Below are 16291 nucleotides of genomic sequence, written 5' to 3'. Positions count from 1 at the left end.
GGGCTGAGAGCCGCACTTCTGCAACTTGCCCCTCACCAAAGGGAAACGAGTCTCGCTGATTCAAGTGATCAGAAATGGCATGCATATGGATCTCAGAGCGAGTTCATTTCCAAAGGGGATCTATTGCTAGAGGTGGTTTTCAAATTTACGACCATGGGGTTGCCATATTGTGGCTTTCCAAATCTGGGTACCTAATTTGCATATTATGTAAATTGGCTTGGAAATAATTTTTGAGCAGAAGAGCGACGGCAGGTTTGGCTCCATGACTCCATAACTCAGCTTCTACATGGGCTAGAGCTTAGCTTTAAGAAGGAAGGAAGGAAGCTGAAATCCGGGAGAATCTGGGTGGGCTAAGCGATCTGGGTGAGATGCTTAAAATCCGGGTGAAACCTGGAATTTCGGGGGGCATGGCAACTCTAACCATATCACATCATCTGTACAGATGACGCTTTACAAAGAATGAGAGGACCTGAGGTCCTTGCCCAAAGGGGCTCACAATCTAAATATTAACAATACAAAGGAGACAACAGAGGAAGGGGAGGGAGGTGAAAACATGGTACTTCATAAAGAGTAGGTTTATCAATGACTGTTAGCCACAGTATACCTCTGAATAGCCTCTGCTGGAAACAAACAGGGGAGGGCTGTACTTGTGGGCTACCCAGAGGTATCTGGCTGTTCTTTGCTGGAAATGGGATGCTGGACTAAAAGATTCCCAGTCTGATCTAGCAGGGCTCTTCTTATGTACCTTCTGGGAACTCTTCCCATCTCAGCCCGTCCCTATGGAACCCCTAAATGTCTACTATGGCATGCACCCCCTGCATGTTGCAAAGCATTTGACACATATTCTATGGTCACATTCAGTCCATATTGGGCACTGGTCAGGTCTCTTGGGCCTCATTGTCAAATGTATGCAAATTTGTGCAAACTAAGGGAATGCTCTGGAAGCTACCTAATGGCACAGTGGGGAAATGCCTGACTAACAAGCAGAAGGTTGCCAGTTCGAATCCCCGCTGGGACTATATTGGGCAGCAGCTATATAGGAAGATGCTGAAAGGCATAATCTCATACTGCATGGGAGGAGGCAATGGTAAACCCCTTCTGTATTCTACCAAAGAAAACCACAGGGCTCTGTGGGCACGAAGAGTCGAAATCGACTTTAAGGGAACTTAAGCAACTTTACTTTAAGAGAATGCTCTAGAATACACCCAGGACTTCAACAAACTGAGAATATGCAATCGAAAACATCCAGAACTCTCCTGCAGCTGCACACTGCATCATATTTCAGGGAAATTTGTCTGCCTCTGCCATGCATATCTCATTGAGGAATTCCCCACAGTCTTCCTGAGCACAGTTTGAAAACCACCCAGCCAAGAGAATTAATATTGAATTGTTAAGTGTATTGTTTTGGGGATTAAAAAAAAACCCAACCCATTTACCATTGGTGGGTCACTTTGTACTCCACACTGACGGTGCGCGCACACAATAGGCTTGTTTACACATTCATTTGAATCTAGGTTTAATGTGGGTTACCAAGTGATTGTGTGAACCCATGCCAAGGTGAGAACCAAACCACCTTGGCATGGGTTCACACATTCACTTTAATGTTAGTAACCCAGATTAAACCTAGATTCAAATGACTGTGTGAACAAGCCTATTAGTAGTTGCAGTACCAGGTGTGACAGCCTTTAAATAGTGCTCACAGTACATGGGTTTAGAGAAGGTTTATTTGCTACCTTGGAGAGGAGAGCTGGTCTTGTGGTAGCAAGCATGACTTGTCCCCATAGCTAAGCAGGGTCTGCCCTGGTTGCCTATGAATGGGAGACTAGAAGTGTGAGGACTGCAAGATATTCCCCTCAGAGGATGAAGCCGCTCTGGGAAGAGCAGAAGGTTTCAAGTTCCCTCCCTGGCTTCTCCAAGATAGGGCTGAGAGAGACTCCTCCTGCCTGCAACCTTGGAGAAGCTGCTGCCAGTCTGTGAAGACAATACTGAGCTAGATAGACCAATGGTCTGACTCAGTATATGGCAGCTTCCTATGTTCCTATGTTCCTACCTATAACAGCAAGAATGTTAGGCTTGGATCTGAGAACATGGATCCTAATCTTCCAAAATGATAATTTAGTAGGGTCATGCCCATGTGTCCTTGCACCACAAGCACAAGTAGGCAACCATATTGCAGCCAGAGGGACCTAACATTGTACTAGGTACAGGGCTGCTCAACTTCGGCCCTCCTGCAGATGTTGGCCTACCACTCCCATAATCCCTGGCTATGGGCTGCTGTGGCTGGGGATTATGAGAGTTGTAGTCCAAAAACAGCTAGGGGGCCTAAGTAGAGCAGGCCTGCACTAGGACAAGGGCCAAGAATGCCAAGGCTGCACCATGCAAAGTCATACACAGAGAGAGAGAGAGACAACTGGGCACAACAATATTAGAATCGGTTGCCAGAACCTGAGGGGTATACCCGTGGGTCAAATGGGCTGTAACCCAAAATTTGGCTTTAAAAAATCCAACCTGGCATCAGTATCTGACGACACCCAAATCTATTTCTCCATGTTGTTATCAGGAGAAGGCATAACCTCCCTAAATGCCTGCCTGGAGGCAGTAATGGGCTGGATGAGGGATAACAAACTGAGACTGAATCCAGATAAGACGGAGGTACTTATCCGGGAGGGGGCAGAACTCAGGAGACTATTTGGATCTGCCGGTTCTGGAATGGGTCACACTTCCCCAGAAGGAACAAGTACGCAGTCTGGGGGTGCTTCTGGAATCAAACCTCTCCCTGGCATCACAGGACTTGAGGCGGTGGCCAAAGGTGCTTTTAATCAGTTTCGGCTGATATGCCAGCTGCGTCCATTTCTTGTGATAAATGACCTCAGAACGGTAGTACATATGCTGTTAACCTCCAAGCTTGACTACTACAATGCGCTCTATGTGGGGCTGCCTTTGTAAGTAGTCCAGAAACTGCAGTTGGTACAGAATGTGGCAGCCAGGTTGGTCTCTGGGTCATCTCAGAGAGACCATATTATACCTATACTAAAAGAGCTACACTGGCTACTGATGTTTCCGGACAAAATGCAAGGTGCTGGTTATAACCTATAAAGCCCCAAACAGCTTAGGCCCAGGGTATTTAAGAGAACGAAGCGCTTCACACAATTGGTAGGAAGCGCTGTCAGGGTTCGTGCAGGGAGAGTGGACTTAGCCCGCTCTTCACACACACAGGCAGGGGGCCACCCACATGATTGCCAGCTCCGTCATGGAGCCGGCAGGGGCGGGGGGGGGTCGGGGGCCAGCTGGTCCCTGGAAGTTCCAGGATGCCCTGCGCAAGCGGGGGGGGGCATTCTGGAGTGACCCCCCCAGGGCCGAGAGGCTTGTTTTAGCCTCCCGGCGGGGTCTCCTCTTTTGTTGCCGTAGTGTGGAGCCACGCTCCGGCAGCACACAATCAACCAAAGGGGGTTAGTGGAGAGGTCGCTCCGCTAACCTTGTTTAAGGGGAGGGGTACTTTTGGTAGTTTGCTGCTGGGAGCCGTGTGGCTCCCATGGCAGCCGACGACCAGGAGAGATCAGGCCAGGCTCCCTTAGCTCGATTTCTCCTGGTCGTGAGAATAGCTTCGATGTTTTCTTCACCATGACCCCCACCACCCATTGAGACCATCGGGAGAGGTCCGTCTGCTGTTGCTACCAGGCCTTCTCTGTCGCTGCTCTGAGGCTTTGGAACGAGCTCCCTGCTGAAAAAAGAGCCCTTCCCATCTCTGATAACTTTTAAGAAGGCAGTTAAGGCTGATTTGTTCACCCAGACTCTTAATTAGATTTGCAGTTTTGAACAGCTTTTAACATTGTGTTAACTTTTAAATTTTAAATATTTTTAAATCTGTTTTAACGTTTTAATTTTGTTTCAGTTAGTACTGTTTTATTGTAAACTGCCCAGAGACATAAGTTTTGCGTGCTATATAAATGTGTTAGATAGATAGATAGATAGATAGATAGATAGATAGATAGATAGATAGATAGATAGATAGATAGAGGTACTGTGAGAATATATTGTGCTTTGTTACTAGTCCAGCTAGTCAGAAGCATGTTGGACTTCAATATGTGAACATACAAAGGATTCAAATGATGGGTCTATCCAGGCCGGTACTTGTCTACTCTGCCTGGCAGGGGCTCTTCAGGGTCTCAGCACAGGCCAGTCCCGACCCCAGAGTTCCTCTGACTGTTGCTGATGGGGAAGTGACTTGAGACATTCTGCATGCAAACCATGTGCTTTACCCCTGAGTTATGGACAATGGCCTCCAGGATTCAAAAGGGAGAGAACGGCAATATTTTTTTACTTTGTTTTTGAATGGCTTTTAAACAAATGTCAGCAGCAAATCTATTCAGACTTGATCCCATCACTCCATTATTCTCCAGACCATGGGGATTCACATCCGCCTCAAAAACTGTGTCCCCTTCCCACATCTGACAATAGCAGTCACAATAACCATGGCTTCAGGGAATCCTAGTTCTTCCACGGGGAACTGGAGAACTCGACTCTTGCCCTTCTTGCCTGGCAGCCCATTAATCAACAGGGATCAATTCAGATTAACGATACGAGCCTTTGACTAAGGTAAGGAACCCACTAAGTGCCTTTGGGTTGGCTGTCCACAAGGAAGATGTGGGGCTTGCTGGGGAAATAAATGCAGAGACAGTCGCTGTGAGTCTATGGGGTGGTACGAGAGCTTTCTGGTTTGGGCACTGGAAGCAGAGAACCGAGAGCAAGATGAGAAGGCTGCTCTGAGATCATTGGACTGTGAAGTCTACCTTGATTCTGCCTTGGGACTAGTGGTGCCTGTTGTGCTGATCCGTATTCATTTCTTTTTGCAGCCCATTCCTAGCTATGTTCACTTGGAAGTAAGTCCCATTTAATTAATACATACATACTGTACATACATACATACTGCCTGATATGTGTATCTCTTGGCAGTGATTTTAGTGAGACTGAGAGCTCACACAGATGACTATCCTGGAGTAGCTTGGACATTTGTATTATCCTGCCAAGTAATGAGGAGCATTTTATCCTAGACCTAAAATGAGTTGGAGATCAGCCATTTGAAAAATAAGCTTAAACCCATACTACATTTTCCTTTCTTTGGGTGGCTGCTATTCTTTTGTCACCCCTGGAGATGATCGGTTTTACTTGGAAGCAGGTTAAGATTCTCAGCCTTGATCAGATTCGGTGGTGGTAAGTTTCGCAGTTAAATTAGGCATTGTGTGAAGGAGTACCTCTGCCTTGTTTTTGCTGCCTTTTCAATTCAGTTGCACGGAGTTCCTCCTTGCCCTTGGGGTATGAATCAAGGAGAGCAGCCGCTCCCAAGACTCTGTTCTCTCGCCTGTCCATTCATCTGCTCGTTGAACATCTGCCAAAACTAAGTCAGAGAGACTTTAAATTTGCTATGATGGCACAAGGGCAATGATTACATTCCCTGGCCCTGTAGCTCTCCTGGAGCATGGTGTCCATCATGATGGGTGACAGGATCCTCTGGCTCTGTGGGTGGGCGCTCACCTTCCTAGACAAACGCCGTGACAGCTGCCTTCCATTCCAACAACACTTGAGATCAAACAGCCCCCAAACATCTTGGACAGAGTACTAACAAACAAATGGCAGGCACAGACAGGAGATGCAGCCACTTCTGGAAAAGAACATGTCTGAAGCTTTAATAGCTGCACAAAAACAGGCACACCAAAAATATGTTTGGCTTGAATCAAGAGGAAATACTAGGGATGATGACCCAATACATCATGTTTGCCACAGGAAGAAAGGATACTGGATCCTAAATTTATAAGGAGACAAGGGTGCAAAGCAATGGGGTTAAAGGAAATGTGGCAGAAACTAGTTGTTATAGCAGATACCCTGCATTCGTGTGCTGTTTTTAGTTAATCCATCCATTGATCCTGGCCAGCTTTTGAATTGTGCCCTTGCTACTTCTATTCCAGTCCTGGAGTAGAGGCGGGGCTAACAAAACAGTCGGCAGCAAGAGCACTAAAGAGCCAGACTGCACTTTCCTCTCTGCAAATAATATCTGATTTAAACTGTTAATATTCCTGATTCAACTCCACTGTCTTGTCCTTGCATACCACGGCTCTTTCCTCTGGATTCTACAATTAGCATCCCCCACCCCAGTAAACTAGTATTGCATGGTTTGAAGCTGGCCTGCCCCACCTGTGACCTGCCAAGCTAAAACACAACCCATCAGACATGCATGGTGGCACTGCAAGGGCTCGATAAACCTGTTTTTGCTGCCTGTTTGGCCAAAGATGTTGTCAAGCAGCTGTCAGGACACAATTAATGGCTGCTAGGCTGCCTCCAGTTCTGTGGATCGCAAGTTGTGTGGGCCGGTTTAAAATGCCTCTCCTGAGATTTAAGGCCAATTCACATAAGGCCAAATATCTGTTGCACTGTGAATAGTCAACTGGGGTATGAATGGTCTCAGATACTGGCTCTATTCACAAATTATGTTCAATGCACGTACAATCTGTGGACAGTGTACTCACATACAGATCTGTATGCATGTATTCACATGTTATGTTCAATACATGTGCAATAGTACACTTCCTATCTGAATCCTGCCTTTGAGGCAGCTAGGTTTATTATTTTTATTTTATTTAACATATTTTTATACCACCCAAAATTTACATCTCTGGGCAGTTAACAACACAGTTGCAAGTACCCAGTTCTAAAATGAACGAATGTATAGTCATCCCCACAAAAACATGTACATGTGTGCAGACGGCCTGTATGCCAGCCTGTACACCATAATGAGGTTGTTCACCGCCTGCTGTGGTCCCATGAGTCCTCTGTCCTGTCCTGGGTGCCAGTCACCACCGTGGGAGCAACTCTTCACCAAGCAGTGACAGCCTCCACTCAGCAAAAAGTCATCCGGAGATGATCCGTTGCAGCCCACCTCTTCCTAATCTGGCACGCACCTACCTTCCTCATGTCAGGTTAGTAATGAAAAGGGGAAGGAAGCAAAAGGGGGCATGATGAAAAAGCAACCATAGAAATGCTGAAAGGGCAATGGAGTTCTACTTGCTTAAAAAAAAAATCATTTCAACTTCTGCTTCCTTCCCCTTTTCATTACCAGCCTGTGGGAGGGCACAAACTGAGTCAAGGGAAGACAAGGTGGAGGTGGAAATGAAGGTGGGTGTTCATGCACATGCCTGCATGCATATCTAGTTAATAGGGATGTGCACGCACATGTTCATGCACTCCCAGGAGGCAGGGGGGTGTTATTTAAGGGGCAGGGAGGGTGACCTTACCTCCCCCGCCCCGCCGCTTTCCCCCCGCTGGTGCTCTCCCCAAAATCGCTGGTGCGGGGCTGCAGCATCGTTGCAGATCTGGTCAGTGTCGTACCGGAAATGGCCAACGTGAGCTTGCATGCTGTGCGTACGCGCATCGGCCAATTCTAGTACGACACTGACTAGGGCTGTAAGGAGGTATGCTGCAGCCCCACACCAGTGATTTTGGGGAGAGTGCCGGCAGGGGGGAAGCAGCAGGGCAGGGGAGGTAAGGGCACCCTCCCTGCCCCTTAAAGAAACCTCCCGCCTCTGAACTGGCTCAAATGCTGGACTTCCGAACCGGTTCAGCGCTCCACAAAAGGACCGGTTCATGCACATCCCTACTAGTTAAGTAATACTGGCAGTTCTTGCTGCCACCACAGGTTGTAAAATAGGTACATGATGCAGAGAGACAGCATGTAGTGCCCTCCTGCCACGTGTGTGGTAGGGTCTTGGGCCACCATTGGCTGCATTTCAATATCAAATAAAATGTCAGGTGGTCCAATTGTGGATTTTCCATATAACATGTAACTTGGACCTTACAGGCAGAAGTCTCAGGGTTTCAGGAGTGCATAACTCACAGAAATCAATCAATGAAGCTTTTCCTGTCATGCCAATGGGGATAGCTGCACCTCTCTGTTTTTACCTGTAATGCAGCTGCAAAGGCAGGGTTTGCTCTAGAGCAGGGGTTCTCAACCATGGGTCTCTAGAGGTTGTTGGACTACAACTCCCATCATCCCCAGCCCCAATGGCCCACAACCTCTAGAGACCCAAGGTTGAGAACCCCTGCTCTAGACGAAATGGCATCCCAGGTGAGGGCACCTTTAGTGCCTCTGCTCCTTTTTACTTCTGAATACCTTGTTTTTATTGCATTTGTAGTTCCCTCCACAACACGGATGTGCAATCTGCATCCATGATTTATCCCTATCATACAAGACAATACATTTGCACAGATGGATATGTAAATCTGTACTTATTCATACAATATATAAGCAAATACAAACAAATGTATTTCCTCTTAATCTTATAGAAGCTTTTTAATGTAAAGAATCACTGAAATGCCTGATGCTTCAGGCAGTTGTCTGGGTTGCCTGCCCCTAAATTTATCCCCAATTAAATGCACAGAAGCCTTTAGAAGGAAAAATTGTGGCAGTTATAAAATGGATCTAGCAGAAAGCTAGTCTAGTTGTTCTCAAGTGGGGACTGGCCTTTCAGATGTTTAGTCACCCAAATCTCTAGTGAAATAAACTATACAAATCTTTGCATGAGCAGCTAAACCTGGGTTATCTGCCTCTAATGCAGGGCTGTATGAACGTGTGAACCAGGGTAAATGCCCCAAGCATGGTAGTCCAAATCTGGGTAACCCTGCTTCTAACCCTCACTCTTAATCCAGATTAGTGAAGAGCAGGGGCCCCAGTACCTAGGCTTGTTGATCATGTGTCTGCTTTCCACAGTGCTTTCAGGTTCTGGCAGCCAACTGCCATGTTTGTGAGAGAGCAGCTCAAAGGGCTGCTGCTAGCTGTGAATATTATGCCGCTCTGCACAGCACACTCTATGGTCCCATGCTACCAATTGCTTGAATAGGGCTGGGCCCACCACCTTCCCCCTCGTGGCCAATCAGAGCACGGCTGCTGACATCATGAAGTTTCGCACCTCCTGGTCACGCAGTGCATTGTGCAAAGATCCTCCCGCTTCATGGCAGACTTCCGGGCTCCCAGTTTGCTGTTGCAGCTCTCAGTGCTTCGGGCTTGCAGATCCCAGCGGAGGCTCTGCTTCTCTGCTTGACTGTTCAGTATGGGGTAAGAACTCTTCCAAGCCCCAAACCACCCCCTTCTGATCACGTGAAAGCATCCTGTGGCTGGAGACTAAAGAAGGTTAAAGAGAGTGCTATAAAGCCATTGTTTCATGTAGCATGAACAATGGCTGACATGCTGCACAGGTTTATGAAGGCGGAGCGAGAGCTTCATCCTCGCAAGCAGCCAGTAATAGAACTGCGCACAAGGCTTCCCAAGCAGTGCTGGTCAGGTGGAGCGGGGGTGGGCGGGGAGAAAGATTTTTGCTTCTTTCCCCTCCCCTGAAAAGTTCTTTTTGCATCCAGAAATATGCCCATGAGGGCTGTGTGGCATGTCAGCCACTATCTTTTGCTGATGCACGATCACCTTTGATCGAATAGGTCTTATAGGCCATATCGTTCTTCAAAAACCTGCATAATCCCTTTGCCCAAATATCATGGGGCAAACCGGTCAGAACGAATAAATGTGCAGACCACAGTTCAAGCTTAGTTTTATAGAAGCCCAGTCATGTGCTCCTCAGCTCTTAGATAGGCTTTTGCCTGCCTCCTTCCTCAGCCCCATTTGCAAAAATCCTAACTACTTTCTCACACAGCTATTGTGAGGCCAACAAATCCATCACAGCTATGCATTTTGCACCTTAAGATCAGGCATCTGGTGTTGGTTTTTGCTTACATGAACCTGAGGGGAAAGGCCCTGGCCTAAGGAAATGCCTGTTTAATGCTTAACAAATAAAATAATTTACCTTGAACCAGGTGCTATGAAGTTTTGGGCTTTCTTTGCTGCTGCGGTCTAACTCAACTCCTTTGCAACTTCAGTCCCTTTCTCCACATGCATTGCCTGCTTGGTGTGGACTGTGGCTACAGCTTCAGGAGGCAACAGTAGGCCCAGATTAGCACTAGGGGGAAATCTTGCACTGTGAAATAGCCGACTGACCGCAGGCACAACAGGGGAGAGGAAAGAGGCAGGGTTGGATGGCTCATCGTGCTTGGGGGGAAACTATGCACAGTACTACAAAATACATCCCCATTCACAGCACATGATAGATGGGAATGATCACCTTTGTCTGTGCTATGTGTGGTAAGGGAGGATGCATTAGACAGTATGCATCCTGTCTCATTCATCTGTGTATATTACAGATGTGTATATGTATATTACAGATGTGTATATTACCTGTATGACGTGCATAGCAACATACCTTAACTTTGGAGCAAGTTAAAGTGTGCTGTTGAGTCGATGTTGACTCCTGGTGCTCACAGGGCCCTGTGGTTGTCTTTGGTAGAAAACAGGAGGGGTTTACCATTGCCATCTCCCATGCAGTATGAGATGATGCCTTTCAGCATCTTCCTATATTGCTGCTGCCTGATATAGGTGTTTCCCATTGTCTGGGAAACATACCAGCGGGTTACTATACCTTAATTTGAGCATAGAAACATCCAATAGCAACCTACCTGAATGGAAGGCAGACCTTTCAATCTGTTGTTATTTTTCTTGCAGTGCAGGTTTGTTCTTATAGTTCAGCAATTCTGTGTGCCCAGTTTGTGTGTGTGTGTGTGTGTGTGTTTTACTGCAGAGCAAACTGATTACTTGGACATCTTGTTTTAAAGCTTTTGCCCTGGTGCACTAAACAATCTAGCACCTCAGCCTTAAAACATCACATGGAAGCAGAGGCGTAACTGGGGAAAACGGCGCACAGGGCAAGCTCTGCCTCTGAAATTGCGCCCCCCCCCGCACAGAGTACATATAGTCTTCCCTAAAACGCTAGTTCATATAACAGTACTAATTCACACTGTGTTGTACTCTTGACTCGTGGCTCAGTGCCAGCTCTAAACCTAGCATTATGTTTTCACCTTTCTCCATACCACCCCATGTCTTCTTTGCAGTGATAAAGCACCTGCTTTGCATGAAGAAGGTACCAGCTTAAATCCCTGGCAGGGCATCTCCAAGTAGGGCTGTCAAAAACTGCCATCTAGAACCCTGAAGAGTCACTACCAGACAATGTAGACAGCGCTGAACTAGACAGACCAATGGTCTGACTCTGCAGAAGGCAGAAAGATATGTTCATAACTCCGCACCCAGTTCTCTAAACTCAATTTCAGTGAACAAATAAATAATGCTATTGCAATTCGGAATCTGCTGTCTGCATACACCATCAATCAAGTGACATCTCTCTCTGAAATCAAATGTATTCTGAAAGAATGCCATCAAATCTATGCATTTGAACAGGTTTTTAAAAAGCAACAGGCAAAATTATGTAGAAAGAGAAAATCTCTGCTTGGAGGCCTCTCTCCCCACAACCTCTCTCCCGCTTTATCTGGGACAGAAGCCTATTCCCAGAAGCCTGGCAGAGCTCAGATTATCTCCCACAGAAACACGCAGTGCTGAGTCAGGCCTGCTGGGTTTCAAGATCCTGGTTGAAAGAACTGGAGGGGACCTCAGGACAGATGAACAAATGGGTAAACCACCCCCACTAACAGGTGCTTTGGTGGGGAGCCCTGAACTGAGACCAGGCACCTGAGATGAACTGATCGTGTTGCAGGCTGGGGCCTCCTCCCAGCACTGGAAAATGTGTAGGAGCAGCGCTCATGAGAATCACATTTGCAAAGCATACAGTGCGGAACTAGAACCCCGTTCTGCCTGCAGGGGTTTAATTAATAATCCAGCTCCCAAGGTGTTTTCCAAGGGAATGTGTAGTTAGCGCAAGACAAAAATCAGACCTCTTAAAAGTGCCATCCTCATTGTCTCAGCAGTTTTGGCATTCCTTTTACAAATGCTGGCAATGCAGAATGTGGTCACTCGTGAAAGGTTATATTTATTATTATATATACAGCACAAATAATGGTTATAGAGTGATGTGCAAAAAGGGAAAGTATCTGCCCCAAAGAGATTGCAATCTACAATTTGCCAGTGGAAAAGACAAGAAAGAGGTGGAAAGGGAAAGACTAGCAAGAGAAAGAGACAGGGAGAGGAGAGAAAAGGGAGAAATAAGATTAGCAAGGGAAAACAGTGAGCAAGAGCAGTTACTTAGAGGCTTTAATTGCGAGTGAAGAGTAAATGGCTGCTATTCTAACATTGCTTGCAAGGAAGTAAAGGTGGAACTCCATGCTTTCAGCCCTGGATTTTCCTCATAAGGCAAATGTGGGTGCCATGAGCAGGGTGTACTTGTGCTTAACTCTTCTCCTGCCTACTGATTCTCCCTTAAAAATGTCCTCAGTGGCCATGTTAAAGTCATTTTCCTCAGGAGCTTCAAAATCAAAACTTGGCCTAGGACAGAGTACATTTGCAAGGCAGCATTTGCTACAAGAAGTGACAAGTTAAATACTCCTCCCTTCATCCTGCCAATATTTTATATTTATTATTATTATTATTTATTATTTATTATTATTATTATTTGAATGTATATACCACTTTGCTGCAGGTTGCATGCAGAGAGGTTGTTCTCATGTGCAGCCTAATCCAGGCTAGGGAAGCGCACGCTGGATTAGGCTGCACATGAGAACCGCCAGGATCAGGCCCAATTGCGGCGGGCAGCACCACCTTGCCCGGGTTTTAGCCGAGGTTAATAGAGCAAGTGCTCCCTTAACCCAGGCTCCCTGCTTGTGTGCAAGCTCAGGCTGCTTCCAATCCAGCTGCACACAGAGATGGGCACCTGGAGCGCCCGTCTCTTGGGGGAATCCCCCAATGCACTGTGCTCGGTGCATTGTGGGATACCTGGAGGCTGGGACACGTCCTCCCGTCTCTCTGAAAATGCATAGTGTGGGAGCATGGATGGCACTCCCAGCAACATTTTGCTCATGGTCTGGGGGGAAGATGAGTGTAGCGAAGCCTTCCTCCTGCCCCCCCCCAAGTCATGTGCACGACCTCAGAGCAGAGTGCAATGCTCTATACACCCCAAAATACAATTTCAAATAAGAAACAAACAGTTCTAAAAGAGAATGAATGGAGCCCACTTTCTGCTTTTAAAAAAAAAAAAAACATGGTGACTCCTACCTACACCCCACTCCCATTTGCTGTGAATTTGGTTTGTATCCAGTTTTGTCCGCACATGGGTTACAAAGGCATGTTGTTTATACTTTGAGTGGCTGTTATACAGATTTCTTCCCAGGTCTTGTGAATTTGGCTTGTATCAAGCAGTAAATGCAACCAAGTTGTTGAGGGGACATGTGCACGCGCGCGCGCGCACACACACACACACACACACACGGATTCAAGGTGATCAGCCTTCTTCCCTCTGGGATTGTGCATGGCGAGTGCCACAAACTGAGTTCAGGGAGTGCAATGGCAAGTCCTTGCCTGGGAGTTCCAGGGCACGATTGGGCACATGGCCCTCCAGCAAGTCAACTTCTACAAGCACCAGGTACTTGAAGCACCCAGGTTCCGGAAGCAAGGAGGCAGAATGCAGAGGCAGGGGTTTGGCTGGGAGTTCCACGAGTGACTTGGGCAGAATCTAACAGCAAGTCAGATTACAGGAAGGTTACATAGGAAGCTGCCTTATACTGAGTCAAACTCTTGGTCCATTTGGCTCAGTATTGTCAACAAACTGTGGCTGGGGTTGCTGGGAATTGTAGTTCGGCAACATCTGGCAGACCCCACATTAAGAACCACTGGTCTAAGCTGACTGGCAGCAGCTCTCCAAGGTTTCAGGCAGGAGTCTCTCCCAGTATTACCTGTAGATGCCAGCAACTGGAACTGGGACCTTCGACATGCAAAGCAGAAGCTCTGCCACTGAGCTAGGATCCTTCCCAGATCCTTCCTTGTGATCCTGAGAGCACAAGGAGCTCTTGGGGCTTGTTTCAGTCACAGGGGTTCAAACAAAAGAAAACAAAGGCAAGGAGAGTTTCTTAATATGGACTTCCTGGGTAACTAAAGACAAGGGTGTGTGTGTGTGTGTGTGTGTGTGTGTGTGTGTGTGTACTCATTGTGTGCACACACACACACACACACAGAGTATTGAGGGTGGTGGGAGTTGACTGAGTGAGTCAGCACCACCTGGTAAAGACACAAAGCAGACAGGCTCAGTGTGTGCCAATTCAATCAGTGGCCAAGAGTTGTTCTGATCGCATTAGGGTGAAGTCAGACTGATCCCTGGCTCCCTGCAGACAGGGCCCTCACTTGCTTATCAGGTAGTTTAGTCTCCCAAAAAAGCAAGAGAACTGGGTGAGATTCTCAGCTTTCCCAAGCTCAAAGATAAAGTTCCTGCCTATGACCCCCTCACTTGCCTGAAATAGAGGCCAAAATCCAAGAAGGGAGAATGCTTTGGCATTGGCAACATGAGTGCTAGATGTTTTCTGAAATATGAGTCAGCTGAGCAGGGGTGTACCATCAATTAGGCAAGGGGAGACAGTTGTCTCCCGGCCCACTGCCTCAAAGGGCCCCCCCTGAGGCAAGTCACCTGACCCATCCCAACTCCCCAGGCTCGGCTGGGGAGACCTGAGGAGCTGCGCCTGCACACCCTCTCTCTCCTGGTCTAGGCTCCTTCCCCATCGTGGCCCCATCCAGCCGGCCTTCTCTGGCGTCAGGGCTCACAGAGGCTCTCATTGGCTGGTGGGTGGATATGTCGCTCATCTACCTCCTTGCCCCAGCAGAAGGCAACGTTCCATGTGTAGCCAGCCAGTGTGTTTGCTGCGCCCGCCCCACCCAGTTTATCGAGGCCGCTGCTCCCGCCTTGCTGGTGGTTTAACGTCCGGCGTCCAGGGCTATTTAACCTATGGAACTCTGCAAAGCAAAGGGATAATGTAAAACGAGGGGGTAGCGTGCCCACTTCCAAAGCAATCCGGCCTATCTTCTCTTCCTTCTTGTCCCCACAAACACTCAGCTTCACCTCTGGGCACTGTTTGTTTTTCTGTACTTTTGTCATGGGAGGAGGAGGGGGTCTGGGGGTGGAGGTGCGCCAGTGTCTGCAGCCGCAGAGTTGCGCAAAAGGGAGGATGTTGTTGTGACCCTTCTAAGGGGGGGGGGATACATTAGGGTCCAGTTGCATCAGCCAGAGAGACTGGGTGGTGTAAAAAACCAAAAAAGGAAGGGGGAAAGTGGGGAGTCCTTGCAGGACTTCAGGGAAGCAGATTTGGGGTCTCTTCTCCTGCTATCAGTGGGTAATATGTTTGAGGGCTGGGGCAATTTGCCCTGTGCTCCGCTCGCGGTGCGGGTGGGGGAGCTGGAGAGTGGGTTGCTGCAATATCGGCGGCTATTACGGGCACTACCTAGTGTAATCGTTGACCTAGCAGCGCGGGGTGAAACTCGGAGCCTCGGCGAGCGGAGACCTGCAGTTCCCTTTATCCAGCACTCCCCAAATGGTGAACAACTCGAGAGCTCTGTAAGCCATGTTTATTTATTGTGGTTTATTGTGGCAAAAGTTTTTTGGGGGGAGGCACTTAGGAATGGAGTCCATTATCTTAGATCCTCCGAAAGGGAAGAGCGACTCTAGTGCAACCCGCTTCTTCTAACAGTGTTTGCAGCGATGTCGGTTCCACTGGCTTTTCAGCCGTTTGTTTCCAAAGTAAACATGCTTCAAAGGCTGAGAGAGCCCCAATTCAGATCGGCTTAAGTGGGCCAAGGCTTAACAGGGCCAAACAGGGCTACAGCTCCCTGTCACACACTCTTTGTTGGGGCAAGGCACAAGTTCCCTTCTGGCTTGGTTTCTGCAGTCGTGCAAGTGCAGGCATGTTCTACGATGCATGTGCACACCCACACTGAAGGGAGTCGCTGGGCTGCCACCTTTTCTGGAACAGAATTCGTATCCCCAAGGCAAACTCTGGCGGAAACTGTGTATTTAAACGGGGAGGGAATATATACTGTATATATCTTCTCTAGAAGAACCCTTTCAAGATAACTGGATGTGGGTTGCTCTTTTTTGATGACTTGGAGGGATGGCTCTTTCCATCTTTCTTTTTAAATTTTTTTCTCTCTCTTTCTCTCTCGCCTCAAGCCTGCCCCATCCCTTTTCTTTTTCTATTCCTCTTTCTCTCAAGCCAAACCTACCCATCCTCTTTCCATCTCTTTTTTAACTTTATCTCGCTCTTTCTTTCTCTCCCTCTCTCTCCCCTTAAGCCTGCACCATCCCCTTTTCCTTTTTCTATCCCTCTTTCTCTCTCTGGTCAAGCCTCTCCCATCCCCTTTCTCTCTCATTTTCCACACAGGTGGAATTTGTGTTGAAGGATCAGAACAGTGTGTGGTAAAGGATCAAGGTGTAACGTTCAT

Source organism: Hemicordylus capensis, chromosome 2 (genome assembly GCF_027244095.1).
Source record: "Hemicordylus capensis ecotype Gifberg chromosome 2, rHemCap1.1.pri, whole genome shotgun sequence".
Taxonomy (NCBI): domain Eukaryota; kingdom Metazoa; phylum Chordata; class Lepidosauria; order Squamata; family Cordylidae; genus Hemicordylus; species Hemicordylus capensis.
This window is presented reverse-complemented; position numbering follows the sequence as displayed.